The sequence below is a fragment of the Schistocerca piceifrons genome, chromosome 2 (assembly GCF_021461385.2).
Source record: "Schistocerca piceifrons isolate TAMUIC-IGC-003096 chromosome 2, iqSchPice1.1, whole genome shotgun sequence".
Lineage (NCBI taxonomy): Eukaryota > Metazoa > Arthropoda > Insecta > Orthoptera > Acrididae > Schistocerca > Schistocerca piceifrons.
Window position 1 is genome coordinate 132,048,785 of NC_060139.1, and position 7,712 is coordinate 132,056,496.

The 7,712-nt window shown below is 44.5% G+C and overlaps 1 pseudogene; it reads right to left on the reverse strand.

The window, feature by feature from the left end:
- Positions 1–353: 353 nt before the first annotated feature.
- Positions 354–471, reverse strand: LOC124778443 (annotated as a pseudogene).
- Positions 472–7,712: the final 7,241 nt, after the last annotated feature.

Below are 7,712 nucleotides of genomic sequence, written 5' to 3' on the forward strand. Positions count from 1 at the left end.
ATCTGCGCCTGGCACCATAGAACAAGTGACGGAATCCCTAGAACATTCTGCGTAATCCCACACCATTGGTCGGAACTAGCAGCAGCGGGAGTAGGGAATTACCGTCCCACGTGCAGTCTGTCGTCAACACCACAGCATAAACGCTTACGCTTAGAGTGGTGGAGTGACCGGGAAGCATGGTCTGCTGACCATCCGACCGCCGTGTCATCCTTAGCTGAGGTTGCGGATAGGAGGGGCGCGTGGTCAGCACACCGCTCTCCCGGTCGTAAGATGGTTTTCTTTGACCGGAGCCGCTACTATTCGGTCGAGTTGCTCCTCAATTGGCATCACGAGGCTGAGTGCACCCCGAAAAATGGCAACAGCGCATGGCGGCCGGTATGGTCACCCACCCAAGTGCCGGCCACGCCCGACAGCACTTAACTTCGGTGATCTGACGGGAGCCGGTGTATCCACTGCGGCAAGGCCGTTGCCACACTGTGTTCAGCGATGAATTTCAATTCTGTGTCACCCCCAAATAATCATCATAGGAAAGTATAGCGGTAACGTGGCAGAGGTTCCATTCTTCCATTGTTTTGTAGAGAAACAGTGTTGTGACGTCGTGGTGTGGGGGCCATCGGGACTGACTTCAGGTCACTACTAACAGTGACTGAAGGAACTCTGACAGCACAGTGGTACACCACGAACATCCTGCGTTCTCATATGTTACCTCTCACGCGACTGTATCATGGTGCCATTTTCCAATAGGACAATACGCCCCCACGCTTGCCACGTGTCTGTATGAACTGTCTGCGTGATATCGAGGTATTCCTGTGACTAGCAAGATCCCGATAGAACATTTGTGGGACCAGCTCGGACGTCAACCCCGTTCCAGTATCGGTATGTGGGATATCGAGGGCCAGATGTAACAGTAATGGGCCAGCTTACCTCAGCAAATGGAACAACGACTATGTAACACCCTTTCCAGCCGAATCAGCGCATGTACACAGACCAGGTTTCTGACGTTGTTCTCCATTCCTTTTCTTTTTGCGACTGCTTCTTAGTCTTATTTCTTTGGTGACTTCCAACACCGATTTCTCTGTTACGAAATGTCTCCTGCGGTTAATAGCAATTAATGTTCTTGGCATATTTAGTCCACCAGGCACTTCAATCAATTCCATAACCTTAAACCTTGACACTGCACAATCACCGAAATACAGCAGGGCTTGAAGCACACCTATTTTCAAAGTATTTAGTCCCATCAGAACAGTTTTTGGTATCTGTTAAAACTTGCATTTGGGTTTTCAGTTCTACCACGTAATTACTTTTTTAATAATATTGTGTCACTAATACATTAGAATTTAAAATGTCATAAAAGACGAACAAGCGAGAACAAAATTCTGTTTGCAACAGGCTGTCTGTGTAACATGGAAGTGTCGTCATATCTGCTGACACACTTAAATTTTGGGGGATTTCTTCGGTACAGTTTCCTTGAAGTAAACTTGTTCTTGTTCAGAAAACTACAGAGAACTTTTTTAACACGAATTTGAAAACATTTATTTTCACTTTTGTAATTTTTTCTTGAATAATTGAAAATCGTGCCCTTGGCGCAAACGTGTTTCGGCAGAAAATTAAATACATTAAGTCCTGGGATTAACAGTCTGCGCGAAGAGAGCAAGAAAATAATGAAAATCCTGCGCGACGCGTACGCATTTTAGCTTAGGTGATTTTTAAGGAGAAGTTTGAGGTAGTTTCCCGACTTGACAGACCACAAGTGTCCTATACCAAACCCTTCGTCTCGACTTCCCTTACACTTCTGTGGTACGCTGTAAACAACGAGAACGTATTGAATGATACAGAAAGTAAATAACAATGTAGTCAGTGGTTGTAATTAAACTGACAGCGTTCCAGGTGCTGAAGTGCGGTCTCTGTACACCACAGTATCCTGAAACATCGTAGGTGTGCTCATTAATCGGTGCGCTTGCGGAGTACGCTGAAGAAAAATCCTGCCACTAGTTTAAAATATGCTACTATCAGCAGTCAGAATGTGGTGTGGGTAGAGGAAAATGGGAGGGACCGTCAAACACATGATAACGGTGGCTCATGCACGTTTATTAGATTATGGCCAAGAGTTACAGCATGTGTTCAGTATCGTCTCCCGACTCGGCTACATGCTGCAGCTGTAGCATGGCTTGGTATGGTATGTATGGTATGCTAACCGAGGACCTAGAAACGACGGAGAGGCTCCGTCCCCGCTTCAGCCGCGGTGGTCCACAACCCCACGAGGACTACCGCAGTCCACTTCACCCCTCCGCCGCCCCACACCGAACCCAGAGTTATTGTGCGGTTCGGCCCCTGGTGGACCCCCCAGGGAACGTCTCACACCAGTCGAGCGAAACCCCTACGTTTGCGTGGTAGAGTAATGGTGGTGCACGCGTACGTGGAAAACTTGTTTGCGCAGCAATCGCCGACATAGTGTAACTGAGGCGGAATAAGGGGAACCAGTCCGCATTTGCCGAGGCAGATGGAAAACCGCCTAAAAACCATCCACAGACTGGCCGGTTCACCGGACCTCGACCCAAGTCCGCCGGGCGGATTCTTGCCGGGGACCAGGCGCTCCTTCCCTCCCGGAAAGCCGTGCGTTAGACCGCACGGCCAACTGGGCGGGCCTTAGCATGGCTTGATCGACAACACATGACCAACCGAGCTAGCGCGAGGCTCAAACAGCTCTATCCTATACTCAACAGGCATAGCACACTGAACAGAAGGGTGTCGAGGTCCATGTACATGACACTTATCCGACCCCTGATGACGTACGCAGCTCCTGTCTGGGGATACGCTGCGCCTACACGCCTGCGCCGTCTGCAGCTCATACAAAACAAAGTACTCAAAATCATAAGCAATGCTCCACGATACACACGCATCGCGGACCTTCACCGGGAATACCGACTTGAGACTCTCACGGAGGTAATCCACAAACTCACCACAAGACTAAACAGAAACTCCAGACATTCGCAGAACCCGTTTATTTTGAATCTGGGGAACTACGACCACAATCATAGACGGAAACATAAAAGACCAAAAGATATACTTGTAAGGACATAACATCTATGGCCAAGCATACACAAACATAACGGCACAGGCGAGCCCCTGTTAATCATACGCCATTACTGGATATCCAGCTGAAATACATTGTCGAATAACTGGCAGCACACAGGGAAGCCGTACCGTACACTGCATGCAAACAAGCTCCACACATCCCCCACACAGTGAGATGATCTATGGCCGATCTCCCACTGCTGTATAACGATCTTGATTGTTCCAGGAATGTAGCAGCCGCAGCAACTGGGACACATCGCCATCGCTTGTCACGGTAATGATGCATGATGCCTATACTAACAAATCCAACCTTGCATGAGCTATCGCAGCCAGTAAGCCACTACTGCTCTTACTACCCATCCCACTGTCGCAGAGGTTTTTTTCCCACGGCACGAGCCATGGCACTTTTTTCCCTCTGCTCTTCAAATCGCTACCCTCACTCGCGTTTCGTCCACTATCTATCACCTGATGGACCGTGTTAATGCGTAGCCTTACCCAGACGCACGGACAACATCACAGCCCAGCATCCTGTGATCCACTTACTAGATCACTAACATGTTTACGGAGGTGACAGTAGAACTTTTGGTTTCGTCACCACGTTGGTGCGGGCGTGGAGGGGCCCCATCTCTTTTTTAAAGTTGCTTGTAGCATATCGGTGTAATCGGAGCAATATATCATCGTATGCTATCCTTCAGATCAGGAAGATTCCGGTTACATCTCTGATAGGCACGTTCTTTCAGATATTCCCACACCAGAAGTCACATGTATTTAGGTCGGGGCATTTGGAAGGCCATACGTCATGAAACTGCCTAGAACTGGTGCGGCCATTACCGAAGATTTCTCGAAGTAAATCTTTCACCTGGCAAGAGACATGTGTCGCCCCGTATTGCACGTAAGTAATGGTGTGGATATAGTTGCGATCTTGAGAAGCTGGAATCACGTGTTGCATAGGGCCTTAAAACGTGCGGATGTCACTGTACACCTAACAGGCCCGCAAGGTGTCATCTCCTCGACGAAAAACAGACCGACAATAAAGTAGTTTGTGCAACCACATCACACACTCACATGAACTGACTGCATGGATGCTCCTGCACAACATCTGGCGGATTAGAACCCATATGCGACATTCCGTGCATTCACGGCAGCGTGCAGAGTAAAATGTGCCTCGTCTGACCAAAGAATATTCACCGACCACATGTCATTCATTTTCATGTGTGATAGAAAACGAAGGGCAAAGTCACGGCGTTGTAACCTGTCTTGGGACTTCATTTCGTGACATTCTCAATCTTGTAGGGATACCAAAGTAAAATGCACCTCAAAATCTTTTGAACTGTTGACAGAGGGTAGAAACAATTTCCGTGACAATGCTCGAGCACTTGCCGCAGAACTTGGGGCATGTGCTACACCGTCGGCGCCACCTAATTCTCCTTTTTCTTCAAATTTCTAATAATCTTTAGTCCGTTTATTGATATGAGGCCTCTCACAGTTGTTCCTATCGGCGATATTCCCACAATGCAGCGCACTTTACAGCAGTGCACGGTCTTTCTTGTCAATAGCAAATGCTTTTCTATACAGGAAACTTCAACATTTTGTATCCTTTACACCAACCGTCACTTCACAAAAGAAATCAACATGCTTTGTCACGTAAGAAACAATATACTGACGATCTTCGTCTGGTGGCAGAAAATGGAGATATTATTTTTTGCAGCGTTCCCACGAGCGCACTGATTAATCCTGGTTCAGCGGCCTGCGATGCATACAGCCCACACTGCAGCTCTCGGGACACCGTCAGTTTAGTTATAAACAACGAATATACTAAATGTGTTCTACCTCGGAAACCATTCCAGTCTCTGTCGACGAGAGATTTGGAGTAACTTTGAGAGTACTGGTGAGAGCAGGTTATTCGGATACTTGAAGTTTAGTTCTGTGATATAACCAAAGACAGTTACTAAAACTGTTATCGAAACCTGTGAATCCATTATATCTGCTCAGTAAGAATATATTATCGTGATAACCTACAATAATTTGGTGAAAATGGGATGCATTTACAAGACCTGTTGTATTCATTGTACATGTGTGACGTACTTTCAGACGTAGACCTGTTTTTCCAAACTGCTGTGTAACTCACCAAGCTGTACTATATTTTCAAATTCATAACTTAAACAGTGTCATAGATAATCCTGAAGCGGTATGTATGAAATGACTATTCCTGCATAGGCCTGTTACATTATTTTGTGTTAAACTACTACTTCAAAAACTGAATACGAGATATGAAATGCACAAAGACGAATACCAAACATAAACAGTCCCGTGTGGCTGGTTCATGAAGCTCTGTCAACATCTGAATGGAGAATATTGTTAAACGGCAACACTAGACCTTACATGTTTAGTACGTACTGCCAATACAGAGAATATTCTCATCCATACATTGAACAGCAACTTATGGGCAACGTTAGTAGTTAGGGAACTCTTTCCTGTTCCTGCTCCGGGAGCCATCAAAGAAGGATATCAAGTGTGGCTTTGAATCCCCCCACTCTAGAACATAAATCAAATATTTTATCATTCCGTCATATCACTCGTAAACACGTGAAAATCAACATTATTAATCTAAATTAGACTTATATTGGGATGTACGTTACGTATCGTTAAGCAATAATCTCAGTAGACTGAAATAGCCCATCATCGATCAAATTTCAACTCTAGATGTAATGTCCGCAAGTAATCGTGTAATTGTCAATGAACCACGAGGCGAAAGCTAGTGCGCAATGTCAGTTTCTTCGTAATGAAAACGAGTGTTGCAGTTTAACACATAACAGGACTACTGGAGAACTAGCGCAGTCCTGTAACGTACGTCCTATCCTTTGTGCGCATATAGTTTAACAAACGATTTAGTCATCTTTTGCCAGTAAAAATGTGAGATCTTTATGAAGTCAATATAAACTGCAAGCAGTCACTTTTTTTAAAGTAGTTATTTAGTCCATAAACCGGTTTTCGAACCTTTTCAGGCTATCTTCAGATAGTGCACAGGAGCTTACATGATTATTTCAAAGCGTTATGTTGAGTGCTAGCTCTGTACCAAGAAGAAGGTACGTGCTTGAATGTATCGCCGTGAGTATTGTTTACATGGTGAGTTGGATCAAAATTTAATTCTGTACTTACTGTGACAGTTTGGGCGGCTTTGTTGTCGTCTCGCCAACAAAGGCATATGACTTTCTTGAATAAATCTAAAACATAAATACGGCACCTGACTGCTTACTCAGTGGCCAGATGAACCGAGAAACAAATATTTCCTTCAGAATTTCGAAGACTTACTGGTTCAAAATAGCTGATCAGTCAACGAACGCCGGCCACGGTGGCCGAGCGGTTCTAGGTGCTCAGTCCGGAACCGCGCGACTGCTACGGTCGCAGGTTCGAATCCTGCCTCCGGCATGGATGTGTGTGAAGTCCTTAGGTTAGTTAGGTTTAAGTAGTTCTAAGTTCTAGGGGACTGATGACCTCAAATGTTAAGTCACATAGTGGTCAGAGCCATTTGAACCATTTAGTCAACCAACCCATCCCTCATCCGTGCCACCCCCTTTCTGTACATCCTAACTACACTTATGTCAACGTAAATATTCTGCCAAGGAATAAACCCTGTGCTATATGTCTAAATATCCAAGCTCTCTGCTGTTAAAATAATGAGTATTTAGATGTAAATTACCTTTAACTTTAATTAACAGAATCTGCCTTTACTAATATTCCAGATCATGTTAATGTAAGAACTGAAATAAGTCAGCAGTTCATTTAAAGTTTTGTTCTTGTTGTTTTTAACCGTAAAGTTAATGGTCATACAAACAGCTGCAATTCTCTGCAAATGCCACAACTTTATATTATTTTATTTCTAGGCATTCGTGATAACGCCAGTTTTGATTAATGTATTTGCCCATATGTATTACATGCAGATACAAACAGATAATGTCTCTGAGCAAACAAGGCCTATGTTATATTTTCGTACGAAAATCTTTGTAACAAACAACAGCTGTGCAGCACATGCTGGATGCTGGCAAAGTTTCTTAACTATGGTGTACAACCATACATATCCTGTGACAAGTAAGTGATGTGTTACCAACTATCCATCACAATAAAAGCTGACTGATGGATGCTAATAGAAAGCTGCCCAGTGCGTCGCAGTAAGCACATAATTCATGTTTTGATCCAAATTTCCATGTAAACAATACTCGAGGCGATGCATTGTAGTATGTTCCATTTTCTTGTCACAGAGACAGCAACCAGCATTACGCTTTTAAATAGTCATGTAACCTCCTGTGTACCATCTGTAGACGAGCCTGGAAAGGTTCGAAAACCGATTTATGGAATAAACAACTATTTCAGAAAAGTGTGTCGTTATAGTTTTCTGTTTTTCACTTGAATAAACAGTCACGGGTTCCTGAACATCCGTAATGGATAAGCTTAATCTTTTTGTAGTCGTATGTTTCTACATCTACATCTACATGGATACTCTGCAATTCACATTTAAGTGCCTGGCAGAGGGTTCACCGAAACACTTTCACAAATCTCTATTATTCCAATCTCGTATGGCGCGCGGCAAGAATGAACCCCTATATCTTTCCGTACGAGCTCTGATTTCCCTTATTTTA